The sequence below is a fragment of the Rhinoderma darwinii genome, chromosome 2 (genome assembly GCF_050947455.1).
Source record: "Rhinoderma darwinii isolate aRhiDar2 chromosome 2, aRhiDar2.hap1, whole genome shotgun sequence".
In the NCBI taxonomy this organism is placed as follows: Eukaryota; Metazoa; Chordata; class Amphibia; order Anura; family Rhinodermatidae; genus Rhinoderma; species Rhinoderma darwinii.
In genome coordinates this window covers 34,345,086-34,358,908 of record NC_134688.1, presented here as the reverse complement: position 1 = coordinate 34,358,908, position 13,823 = coordinate 34,345,086, and positions in this window count along the sequence as shown.

The window sequence follows — 13,823 nt, the reverse complement described above, 5'->3', positions numbered from 1 at the left end:
CAGTATCTGCGAAATAGTATGTAAATGCCATATCTTGCATATTCCTTGAGACAAATTTATTAACTGATAAGGGCTATTTTTCACATTTGAAAGACAGTTAATAAATTGGGTTGTAGTGTTCTTACTGTGCTATGAGGTTTGCACACACTACATTTAATGCTTTAGTGTATCCGGCCCAAACACTCCCTCCAAATGCTCCTGGCCCGGCCCCTCTGTCAAATTTTAGAACCCATTGTGGCCCGCGAGTCAAAAAGTTTGCCCACCCCTGCTCTAGGAGATGGGGGCATTGGGGATTGGCATTTGTAAATTGCCCACATTGTGACCCCCCCTAATGTCAGTCATGGACACCTGGGCCTGGGTGTGACTGCAACCTCTTCACCCCTATAGTTATGTTCCCTGGGTTTACACTAACATTACAAAATGTTTTCAATGTCTGACTCGTCCTGTGATAGAAAATGAAAGGTGTGAAAGTAAATATATTATTATTCATTCTAGATATGGGGTTATTTTATGTTTATTCCATTATGTATTTTACAGACATTTATGACATCTGAATATGTGGCACCAGTGACAGCCGATATGCTAGGACATACACTGTATATATGTAAGTATTATAGCAAATGACAACCTATAGAAATTCTATAATGTGATGTCATCCAGAATGTTCCTATAGAGACACATGACAAGACTGTGGGAACAAATTCCCCAATGTTGTTCATCCAGGGCCTGTCTTAGGGGTGTGCGACCTGTGCGGCTACACTGGGTGCATCACCTGTCACTAATGAATGGGGCGCCACTGGTCTTGATGTCTGGGGCACCCATTGCTTGAACACTCAATCCCACTCTTCATGTAAAAAAAAAGTAAAGGGCACTGCTCAGGATGCAGATACAATTCCTTGATAATGGATTACATTACAGTGTGGCAGACAATACTTGTCTGGCAGTGTTATTTGGGCACTGTATGATTGCAGTATTTGAGTACTATATTCTACGCCATAAAGCTGAATTCAGACGCTGCAGATTTGCTGCGCGGCAAAATTCACAAGTGCTACAGGTGAATAGTTACAGTCTCAAAAACTCATCCACATGTAGCAAAAGTAAACGCTGGGAATTTTGCTGCAGCTTTATATTATTATTATTATAGAAATGCTCCATAAAGAAGATATTATGGTATTAGTAATATATAAGGGACTTGTTATTTATGTAATTTCCTAATCCACATTTGGCTTATGGGGGAGCACACAGCGCACACAGAGTGTCTACATTACCAGTACTGCAGTCTGTACGCCACCATACAGGTCCGTCCACATGAAGTTGCTGTGTACATGAGCCCTAATGTACATTTCCTTCATTGTTGGGTGGTCTATACTGAGCACACGTCTGTCTGGAGAAATAAAACGACACAATTATTGTTTTTTCCAGAACATCTTAAGATCGGCTGCCTGCTGCCAGGGGGACTCTCTGAAGCAATATTTCATCTATGCAAGGTGCGTCTCTTATTAGTTACTATATGTAGTATCCACCAATACCCTCCACAGTTAGAATGACACTTTTTGTATGTCCTGGGTCAGAATGCCCATTTTGTATGGCCCACAGTAATGAAGCCCCCTTTTCTAAGCCCCGACTCAGTCCTTTTATCCCCCATATTAATAGTGCCCCCTTTGCTCCTATAAAATAAAAAATTATACTCACCTAATAGACGACCAACCGGGTCAGACATTTTGCTTCCTCCCTGCGCCGTTATTGTTTGTCCAATTTCAGGGGCGTATGGAGCCCCAGAGCTGTGGGCCACCCCAAATCCCTGGACCCCAGCCGGTCAACCTATTTACCCCTTTGGTAATTTTACACTGGTTGGGAACTGGACTCTGTTCTAGATAGAAATGTTGCCATTGATTGAGATTTGTCCTAATACATTGTCTTTCTTTCTCCTAGAATTAATTCCTCATAAGAGTTAATGATAACCACACGTCCCAGGAGGGCAGATCAAAGATTAAGCAGAGCCCTCCACCTCACATCACATAACGTTCTACATTCAGTCTGATGTATTCAGTAGGAGAGTCCAAGGTCAGTGTATTTTATTAACTGCATCTCTAAATGATCACATAGTGTGTATTACTGGTCAATACTGAAGGGGGCACTACCACCATAGATGGCCTGGGCACCCTCAACTTACACTGCCGATCCGGCATTTAGGGCCAAACCTATAATATAAAAAAACAGAAAGATACAATCCCTAGTTTATTGACTGGGTGATGTTATTTGGGCACTGTATGATTAAATTATTTGGACACTACATGGTGCATCATAAGGGGGAGGACGTCACAGATACTGCACATGTCACCAATAAACCTAAGGCCGGCCCTGGATGTGACACAATAGCTGTCACGTGACATGCCATCCACACGGACATGACCGCTGTGGCCTAGCAACTAAAGACAACAGAACCACCAGCGCAGGAGCCACAGGGAATTTAAAAAATGAGTAGGGACAATTTGTTCTTTTTAGCCATATGCGGCTTAGACTAAGGTTTATGAAACTGTCAGAAAACCCCTTTAATAATTATTTTGTCTGTTGAATCCAGAAATCCAATTTACCATTTTCTACTCTCTCTACTCCAGTCCAAAAGACTCCACAAAAGACAAATTAGAAGTTTTCCATTAAGGATAAGATTATATAGAAGAATAACAATAAGCTCCTGGTCCCTGATACAAAATCTATACCAGGGTCCTCCAACTATTATGTGCCATTATACTGCTGGTGTTATTTGTGTGGCAGAGGGGCATTGGACTCGCCCTGTGATAGAAAATGAAATGTGTGAAAGTAAATATATTATTATTCATTATAGATATGGGGTTATTTTATGTATGTGCATTAAACCCATTATGTATTTTACAGACATTTATAACATCTGAATATGTGGCACCAGTGACAGCCGACATGCTAGAAGATCCACTGTATATATGTAAGTATTATAGCAAATAACAACCTATAGAAATTCTATAATGTGATGTCATCCAGAATGTTCCTATAGAGACACATGACAAGACTGTGGGAACAATCTCCCTGATGTTTTCAATAGGCTGAACATATATTTGTTGATATGATGAACCATACTAAGCGCACGTCATAATATCTTCACAGTTTATACTTTTTGTTCCAGAATTTCTTGAGATCGGCTGCCTGCTGCCAGGGGGACTCTCTGAAGTAATATTTCATCTATATGCGGTATGTCCATCATTAGTTACTATATACAGTATCCACCAGTAGCTCTGTACATTGAAAAAGTAATGAGCGGGCAAAATGCCAAGAAAGGCGTAGCAGTGGGGAACCTTGGATAGTTGGTAGGAATAGGCATAATGTAAGTTAGGGGTATCTTTGTCCAAAATGCTGGCCACATGGCTCGGTTTGGGACTGAACGTAGGTGTAAGGTAATTGGGTGAGGGAGTGTAGGGGGATTTTAGACAGCTCTGGTCTGCCAAGAACATTTGCGATGTGTCAAGGCCTGGATGCAATAGACAAGGACTTAAGTGAGTTTCATTACACAGTCATAATCTGCAGGCATAGGTGATAATGGATACTGGCAGAATGTTTTTATATTTACAGCACTCAAGCGGAAAGCAATGGAAGGTGCCAGGATATTGCCACGTATAGAGCCCCCACAAATCATGCAGCACAAGGACCTGGACTTGGGGTGAACTGGATTGTTTGGAGCAAATGGCATCAAGGAAGCAAGGCAGGTATCCTCAATGGTATCATTCTAGCAAAAATTTGAGGGAACATGGCACGATGATGGGCCAAGTGCCAGGATCCTTGCGCAGGGATCCAGGGTCGATGAAGGCAGCAATATCCCAGTGGGGCCTTATAATCTCAACATGGGAGAGGGACACCTTGGGGTTGCCAAAATGTTTAGAACACGGGGTACTGGCACAATGTTTGGAATTACAGGAGCAGCGCATCTGGATGTAAAGAGAAGCAGAAGAAGGCAACAGTAGCTGGTTGAGTCTGATTCTGATCTGTCAGATGATAATAAGTGGTCTGATGTTGGGGATAGATGGGCTAATGGGCAAGACGTTTAAGATGCTGAAAAAAATGTTTACGCAGGATAAAGTAAAAAGCTAAAAGTGAGGAGGCGTGATACCGAAAGCCAATCCTTTACTGGAAAGAGGGGGTAAAGTTTGGGGCCAGGAAACATGTTTGTGGATTTCTACCTACACACACTTGTCCCAGGAAATGTTGGGAAACATAAGGGAGGTTAGGCTTGTCTAGTTTTTGTGATGTCTATGGAAGATTTTGTTTAGTATTGCAGTGTTATGGTGGTGGAGCAGGACCCCCTTATTGATCAGGTGCCAATAAAAAGGGATGGTGCCTGTGAAGCAGGCTGGTAAGTATAAAAAAAATACATCTGTCGCACCTAAAAGAGGCATCATCAGTAAACAATGAAATAGACAAGGAGTTGAGTGAGTTGCATCATTAAAGCAGAATCTGCAGGCACGGATGACAATGGATACTTGCAGAATGTTTTTTGTGCCTACAGGACTCAAGTGAGAAGCAGTGGAAAGGACACGGATATCGGCACGGATAGGGCGTCCACGAGTCATGCAGCACAAGGAACTGGACTTCTGATGTAATTGACTGTTTGGAGGAGATGGCGTACATATGCGAAGAATGTAGTTGGCTTTCGAAGCGCGTAAGCAGTCTTGTATCATCACTTCAACATGCCGTGTGGTTTATAAAATGTTTTTCTAATAAAGTCATCACATTGTCATGAGGATTGCTGGACCGTATTTTCTTCTGTGTACTGTATATTTATTGGACAGTGCGAACGCCATACAGCCCTCCCTGTAGAGAACGCCATACAGCCCTCCTGTAGAGAACGCCATACAGTCCCCCTGCAGAGAACGCCATACAGCCCCCCCTGTAGAGAACGCCATACAGCCCCCCCTGTAGGGAACGCCATACATCCCCCCCTGTAGAGAACGCCATAGAGCCCCCCCTGTAGGGAACGCCATACAGCCCCCCCCTGTAGGGAACTCCATACAGCCCCCCCTGTAGGGAACGCCATACAGCGTTCCCCCCCCCTGTAGGGAACGCCATACAGCGTCCCCCCTTTCCAAAAAAATGCGACCTACAGTGTGTCCTACAAAATACATGTATCCCCTATCCACAGGATAGGGGATACAAGTATGATCGCTGGCAGCGAAAGCTGCTTCTATCCTCTCCTCAGGGTCCCCGGCAGTCACTGACAGCCGGAGACCCGACATTCAGCAGCCCGATCGCGCGGGCAGTAAGTTAAAACCGGAGTCGTAAAAAGTCTATGGCTCGGGTTTTGGGGACCCTGACCGCTGGCCGTAAAAATACAGCCAGCGGTCGGGAACCAGTTAATGGCAGAGCGGGGAGATACCTCCCTGCTCTGCCGTAGTGTTCAGTGGCGTCCCGCTGTAGCAGCCATAGCGGCTGCCAGCGGAGCCTCCGGCCATGGTGGGGGCCCGTGCCGGCGGGCGACACGGGCCCCCTCATGCCGCGGGCCCCGTAGCAGCCGCTACGGCGGTAGTTACGCCACTGCTCAGTACATATATACAACACCAAAAAAAATCTCAGTGTTATGACTGCGGACCTCTGTCGCTCACACTGTGATGAACGGCCGCGACCGCAACTTCCTGGCCACCTCCCAAGAGACCACGGCTGGCGCGGCCTTCCCTTCCTGGAGTGTGCGAGGAGTGCCTTAAAGGGCCAGCGTGCGCACTTCCTAAAAGTTTTTTATCCTACCCCAGTGCACCCTGGATTATAAAAAGGTCTCTGCCCTTCCACTCCTTGCTTGAGCGTTGTTTGTACTTTTCCCATGTTTGTATTGCAAAGGGTCCCTTAGTATTTTCCTGCTTGATCCCAGAGTTCCCGTTCCCTGCATCCTATTTCCTGTATCCCTTGCTGTTTCCTAACTGTGCCTGCCTTTTATCAGAGTCGTGTGGTACCGCCGGCTGGATATGCCACGTCTGTGAGTCATCTACCATTCCTGGTGCCATCTGCTTTGTCTGGCGCAACCTGCCACACCTAGCCCTATCTGAGCCGGAGCCCACGGCCTAGTGGGTCCACATACGGATGTAGCCATCTTTAACTTGACTCTGATAACTTGTTGCAGCGTGATATCACACAAAAATAACCATTGAGAAGTCATTGAAAAGGTCAAGATAAGGGATCTTTCCACTGTGTATTTAATGCGTTATTAGTCAAGCTAAAGTCAGCTACATATGTTCCCTATATTGTGACAGTACGCTCAGGCCATGGAACCCGCTGGCCAGCCTAAGACCACAGTTCAGGTCATACAGACGGATATGCGTGACCTATATACACGTCAGCAATTACTAAGGGGTGGACCCCAATAGTATATATTGTATCTATATGCACGTCAGGATCAACTCCTCGTGGCTGTAAACTCCATCATCGCCCGACTGGATCAACTCCCTTTTCCTTCCCCAGAGACTACTGCCGTTCCACTGCCTAATACTCCTACTGTCTGTTTTCCGGATCCACAGTTGCACTGCCTCTTTTTCCTCGCTATGACTGCGTGCTCACCATTTCTCCTCTGATGAGGCCAAGGTAGCGTTCATTATTTCCCTCCTCGCTGGCAAGTCCCTCGCATGGGCGAACCCCATCCTGGAATGACAGGGGCCCAAATTTTCGGACTTAGCCCTGTTCTTACAGACTTTTTGTGACGTGTTCAAGAAGCCGGGTCGAACATCCTTAGCAGCAGCCACTCTGCTAACCCTCAAGCAAGGGGGTCCACAGCAGGAGAGTATGCCATCTCCTTCCGTACCCTGGCAGCAGAGTTGGCATGGAACAATGGAGCATTGGTGGCGACCTATGGCATGGACTGTCCTCACACACCATGGACGAGCTGGCAGCCCGCGACCTCCCACCTACCTTGCATGCCCATATCCTGTTGGCTACCCGGGTCAACATGAGGATCCAGGAACGCGATGAGGAGGTTCGGTGGAGAGACGTTTTCACAGATTAGCACCCTCGTTCCAGAGACCACTACTGCCCCCTCTTGTTGCTCTACCTGAGGAACCAATGCAGGTAGACAGAGTCAAGTTGTCCGAGCAGGAGAAACAGCGCTGACGCTCTTCAGGTCTGTGTTTGTATTGCGGCCTTAAAGGCCCTTTCGTGCGCCAATGTCCACAAAAGCCGGAAAACTCCAGCTCCTAGAGAGGCAACTCTAGATGGGATGATGCCAAACATCAAAACCTCTTCCAAATTATCTATTCCTGTGACCATCATCTCGGGAGAGACATCACACTTCTCCTCTGCCTATTTTGACTCCAGGGCAGCTGCAGATTTCATCCAGCAGGATTTAGTAGACCGACTACATCTACCCACAGTTCTTTTAGAGAGATCCCTTGCTGTTGCTTCTGTAAATGGACTACCATTGCCCGATCCTATTGTGGCTATCATGAAACCACTTACGTTACAAATCGGAGTCCTTCACTCAGAAAAGATCAACTTCCTCGTCCTGCCTAAAGCCATCAACCCGGTTCTGCTGGGTCTGCCTTGGCTTCGTCTACACGCCCAGGTCCTTCACTGGAGTTCTAGAGAGGTCCCCCAATGGGGGCCAAGATGCCTTAGCCGCTGCCTGCAACAGGTCCGCCCTGTTTTGCCTCCACTGCCTCAGTCACTCTCCGATCTACCATCTCATTAAGCCAGTTTTGAGGACATCTTCAGTAAGAGCAGGTAGATAAAAACAGTGGGTACCAGGTGGGATCCACTGTAAAAAAGAGACACCATCCAGGCGCAATACTTTTTTGAGAAAATATATATATATAATTAATTGTCTAAAACAATAGATCATAATAAAACATACATAAAAAAGAGAGATAGAGGGGGTTTTGAGGTACAACGCGTTTAGTGGAAACAGAACCACTTTATCAAGTAAACATGAGACCATAAAGTTTTTTCCAGAGAACCCCTTTAATGACCACCGTGAAAAGGCGTATTGTCATTAAGGGGTTAAATTCGCAGTGTTGGACGGTCATCTCCACTTTACTGTTGTATCATTATTATGCCGAAATTTATATTATATTATATAATATAATAATATATTATATAATATATATATTATTATATTATACCTGTTAGGAGATGATGTCACCCCCAGATGAAGGCTGTGCCGAAACGTGCGTCGTGGTTGGCGCCATCCCGGTTGTGTCATATAGATGGGTATATATTGAGGCATGTTATTTCATATGCTGTACTCTTTTGAACATGTGTTGCACCTATCCTAGGACCATCAATACTTGTATTTAGCTTCTTGTCCATGTCCTTGTTCATCCTGCAGTATTGTAAAGACAATTTATATTATATATGGTATATTTATCCTTATTTCATATATATTGCTTAGCACTATACACTTTATAAATAAGATGTATCCGTATTGTTATGGGCATATGTTCACCCTGTGTATTTCACTCTGGAGATGTTGCTATATCTATTGTGTGACACTTTTTATTCATTTGTCCTCTATATTTAATAAAGTTTTTTGATACTTTTCAAAAGCATCACTATTGGTGCTTGGTGCCATTATTGTTTAGGTCAGGTTCGCCCCCTGCCGCTAGGGGCTGTGGGGTAACACAGCAGGAGGCGTGTGCAGATGCCTGAGGGACTCAGTGGTGTGCCTGCTGAACATGGTGGGCGGTTCCCTGGTGAAGGGTGCGGGTCCATCCCAGGTTTTCGCGTGGGCGGTCCTGTAAAACATTTTCCCTTGTTAACCCTCTTCCGGTGAGTTATGAGGCGGTTGCGGTCTCAGTCCAGACTGAGACACCTAATTAGGTAAACAGGGATAACTTGGCTGTGTATGTCTGCTTCGAGGGATCGGTGCCCATCTTAAGCAGGAGGTCAGGAAACAAATAGGGAAGGATGAGTATGTGGAGATGTTCTCCCTCCTCCCCTTGGAGAAGTTCTATCTGGATCAGGGGAAGAGGGGCTAGAGCATAAAAGAAGTAGGAGGAGAAAAGGCGTTATCTCCTGATTCCGCAAATGTTTACCAATTGGTTAATATGGTGAACGTTTTCATTTGCGATTCTAGCTAGAGTGATTTGCGAAAAGACCCCGGAGCACTGCTCGGCCCTTTTATGTTTTATGGATTCTATTGGGGAAGCATATAGGGTGTATAAGGGCCTGGTATGGCTTCATTATTGTAAAGGGAAGTGTCCATATGTATGTATATATATATGTATATATATATATATATATATATATGTATATAGTATGTATGTATACAGTGTGTGTGTATATATATAAATATACACATATATATATAATATATATGTGTATGTATAGTACATATAATGTATCATGAGCCAGGGCTGTAACTACAACAGCCCTGGTCATGAATGCGGTTGGAAGCAGAGCAGGACAATTAGCATGTCCCTGCTTTGTTAGGAAACCATGGAGACATGGGATAGTTATCCCCTGTCTCCATTTCAAGTCTCCCGCGCGCACGGACTGTCTCGTGCGGGCTCTCATGAGTCGGCTGGTGATACATTATCACCATGCCGACCCATGCTAGCCTGGAGCAAGCGCCACACTCCCCGCTGCGAGCGTACCGACAGGGTTAAATAGCCCTGCATCGGTACGCTCAGGAGCCGAGCTCAGGAGCCAAAGCTGAAGAAGATCAGCTGAGAGCTGCCATCACACACCACCGACCTCTCTCTCTCTCCTCCAAAGACCTGGGTTACTGCTGCTGCCTCTGCTGCTCCACAAAGTCACGCTAAGGGTATGTGCACACACACTAATTACGTCCGTAATTGACGGACGTATTTCGGCCGCAAGTCCGGGACCGAACACAGTGCAGGGAGCCGGGCTCCTACCATCATACTTATGTACGATGCTAGGAGTCCCTGCCTTGCTGCAGGACCACTGTCACGTACTGAAAACATGATTACAGTACGGGACAGTTGTCCTGCAGCGAGGCAGAGACTCCTAGCATCGTACATAAGTATGATGCTAAGAGCCCGGCTCCCTGCACTGTGTTCGGTCCGGGACTTGCGGCCGAAATACGTCCGTCAATTACGGACGTAATTAGTGTGTGTGCACATACCCTAAGTATCAAGTGTAGCAGCAGCTACACTTAACCCTGTCTCTCCCTGTCTCCTCCTGCTGTAACCCTTGCCTCCCTGAGTTACTGTCCCTACTGTCCCTGAGTTAACCCTTGCTTCCCTGAATTAACCCCTTGATACTGTCCCTACTGTCCCTGAGTTAACCCTTGCTTCCCTGAGTTAACCCCTTGCTCTCCCTGAGTAAGTTAACCCCTTGCTCTCCCTAAGTTAACCCTTGCGTCCCTGAGTTCCTGAGTTAACCCTTGCTTCCCTGAGTTAACCCCTTTCTCTCCCTGAGTAAGTTAACCCCTTGCTCTCCCTAAGTTAATCCTTGCTTCCCTGAGTCCCTGAGTTAACCCCTTGCTGTCCCAGAGTCCCTGAGTTAACCCTTGCTGTCCCAGAGTCCCTGAGTTAACCCTTGCTGTCCCCTTGTTCCTCCTTATCCCGTATTAACCCTTAGTGTATAGGGAAAGTTATATTAGGAGGGAGTGGGATAGAGATAGAGAGCGTGTGAGAATCACAAGTAACTTATGTTTATTGTGTTGTAACGTAACTGTATTCTGTGTATGTTTATGTAAGTGGGTGGCGGTATAATATCTTGATACAGTGTTTATACTGTACAGTGATTAGTTACTGTATTATACATATGAGAGTGATTACTGTATGTTAATAAATATTACCTTTATTTACTATACTGTCTTATTCCCTTGAGTAGCCGCTAAAGCAATTAGATCGACGTTAGTATAAGGAAAAGGTAGGGAAACTAGGCATAACCCTAGTGAACCTGTTTATAAAGGCGGTAGTAATAGTGGGTGTCACTAACCAGTGAATCCCGCTATTACCTCACCCCCTTTAACAGTTATGATAAAGAAGTCACAGTACAGCTGACACTAAGCTTTATGCAGAACATAGTGGAATGTCAAAAACAGCAAAAAAAATCAAGAGAATCAAAAGAAATTTAATAAAACAACACCAGTCCCAAGTGAATATAATTCGTAATGTTGTAGGGGGGTAAGGGAATGATAATGCTGGGAACTCTCTCTGTTATACTCTACTTAAACCCTATACACACACAAGAAACAGAGTATAGAGCCAAGTATATATGAAAAGAATAACAAATTTTATTAAATACATATAAAAACATACATGTTAAAAAGGTACATGAGTGGAGAGACTCTATATGATATGAACACAGGTAAGTAGGAAAACCAAGTGTATGGTGTGTTTAATGTCCTTATATTAAGGACATATGAATAGGGCAGTGTGTTATCGTATATAACGTTAGTTGTTTGAGTGTGAGCTGTTTTGTTAAGGACAGAAGTGTCCAAAGGGTGTTTTCTAGAGTAAAATACTCCCAACATTAATAACTCAGATAGCCTTACCCATAATAGTAGTCCTGGTAGCCTGGATACCTGTGTGTAGAACAATAAGATGTCATTTTTTATCAAAATTTCTTATTTTCACAGGAAACAAAATACCCCATTTTGTTGCCCAATTTGTCCTTGGTGCGGCAATACCCCATTTGTGGTGATAAACCATTTGTGGATACCACCATTTGGCCTACTGGAGTTTTTCTGGTGCTAAGTCATGTATGCAGAAGCCCCTGAGGTACCAGTACAGTTGAAACCCCTGAGAAGTGACCCCATTTTAAAAACTACACCCCTTAAGACATTCATCTAGAGGTGTAGTGAGCCTTTTGACCCCACAGGTACTGTGTAAAAGATAATGCGCAGCAGATGGGGCAGAGTGAGATTTGCAATTTTCTATATATATATGGCATGTCCGTGCCCGATATAGTGTGCCCAGCATGTGCCACTGGAGATATACACACCATAAGATGTAATGTGGGTTCTCCCGGGTACGGCAATACCCTACATGTGGCTGTTATTAGCTGCCTTGGCACACGGCAGGGCTCAGAAGGGAAAGATGAGGGGCATAAGCTGTGCGGAGTGTATCAGGGTAAATTAAAAATTAAGGGATGTATGATAAATTCGAAAACAATCTTTCATACAGAGCCCTGGTTTTTCAGGACACGTGTCGCATTCGTATATTGTTTACCTCCTTATCCCCCTCTTTGAGCAGACTCTGCACCTCTTTTGACTTTTTCCCTTCTTGCCAGTTTGGGGAACTTCTCCTGGAAAGTGTTGCCCTGGTACGATGCGTGTGGCCTCGCTTCCGGAAGTACTGGATGCTCCCTATTCTTGGTCCTAAAGATTAGGTTCTTGATAATCACCTCTTGAAATTCCAGGAAAGTTCCCCTCTGGCCTGCACATCGACGTAGCACATACGCATTGTACAATGCCATCTGTATGATGTGCACGGCCAGCTTCTTATACCACACCCAGGGGTGAACCTAGCCTGTCTGCCGCCTGAGGCGAACTATAAAAAGGCGCCCCCCCCACCCAAAATCTATCTGAGTTTTCTCATTCCTAGCTTTGCACATCGAACACGCAATATATACATTTTTTAAATAGGAAAGCATTTGATGTTTATTTGTTAGGCCCTGTTCACATGGAGTATTTTGACGAGTTCTTGGGCGCGGAAACCGCTCCGCAAAACTCGTCAAATACCGGCCGAAAATGCCTCCCGAGAAAGAAGGGACATGCCCTATCTTCGCGCGTTTACGCCTCTGACCTCCCATTGACATCAATGGGAGGAAGAGAAAGGGTATTTCGCTGAGTTTTTTGCCCGTAGCACTCAATGGCCGCGAGCGAAAAACGCGGTGAAAATCGCGGCAAACGACGTGCAGGAAGGACAAAATTTGCCTCGAAATCCCAAACAGAATTTTGAGGCAGAATTTTCCTCCTGCAAAAAGCTCAGTGTGAACACAGCCTTAAAGTGCTATTTGAAGTATGGAAAATATTTAAAGAATTATTCTTACTGCCAATCAGTGCAGTGCAAATAGTACAGTCTGCCCTGCCCCATATCTCTCCTCGGCAGCCAGTCTCATTTGCGGCGTCACTCTCTGCAATTACATTCAGGCCAGTCCAGGACAGATCGCGCTTAGCGCTGTTTTGAAGCGGCATGTCCTGGGCTGGTTTCTTTGCTCTACCTGCTGTATTGTAGTGGTCTGCCTGTGCTGGCTCGATGCCAGTGGTGGATTCATATGATCTTAGGCTCTGGGCTGTACACAAGTTATGGGCCCACATTCCACATGTAAGTATCACCTATATGTCAAAGTACATCACATGCCACTCTGCAGACTGTCTCTTAGCCTGATCATCTGCTGCCACACTCACACTTCCCCACAGCCCCCCCCCCACAGTAATTTACATAGATTGTAAGACCAACATTACCAATAATACCCCATACTGTTACTGAATAATACCCCATACTGTTACTGAATAATACCTCCATACTGTTACTGAATAATACCCCCATACTGTTACTGAATAATACCCCATACTGTTACTGAATAATACCCCATACTGTTACTGAATAATACCTCCATACTGTTACTGAATAATACCCCCATACTGTTACTGAATAATACCCCATACTGTTACTGAATAATACCCCATACTGTTACTGAATAATACCCCATACTGTTACTGAATAATACCCCATACTGTTACTGAATAATACCACCACACCATAACCACATAGTGACTGAATAATACACCCATACTGTTACTGAATAATACCCCCATACTGTTACTGAATAATACCCCCATACTGTTACTGAATAATACCACCATACTGTTACTGAATAATACCCCCATACTGTTACTGAAT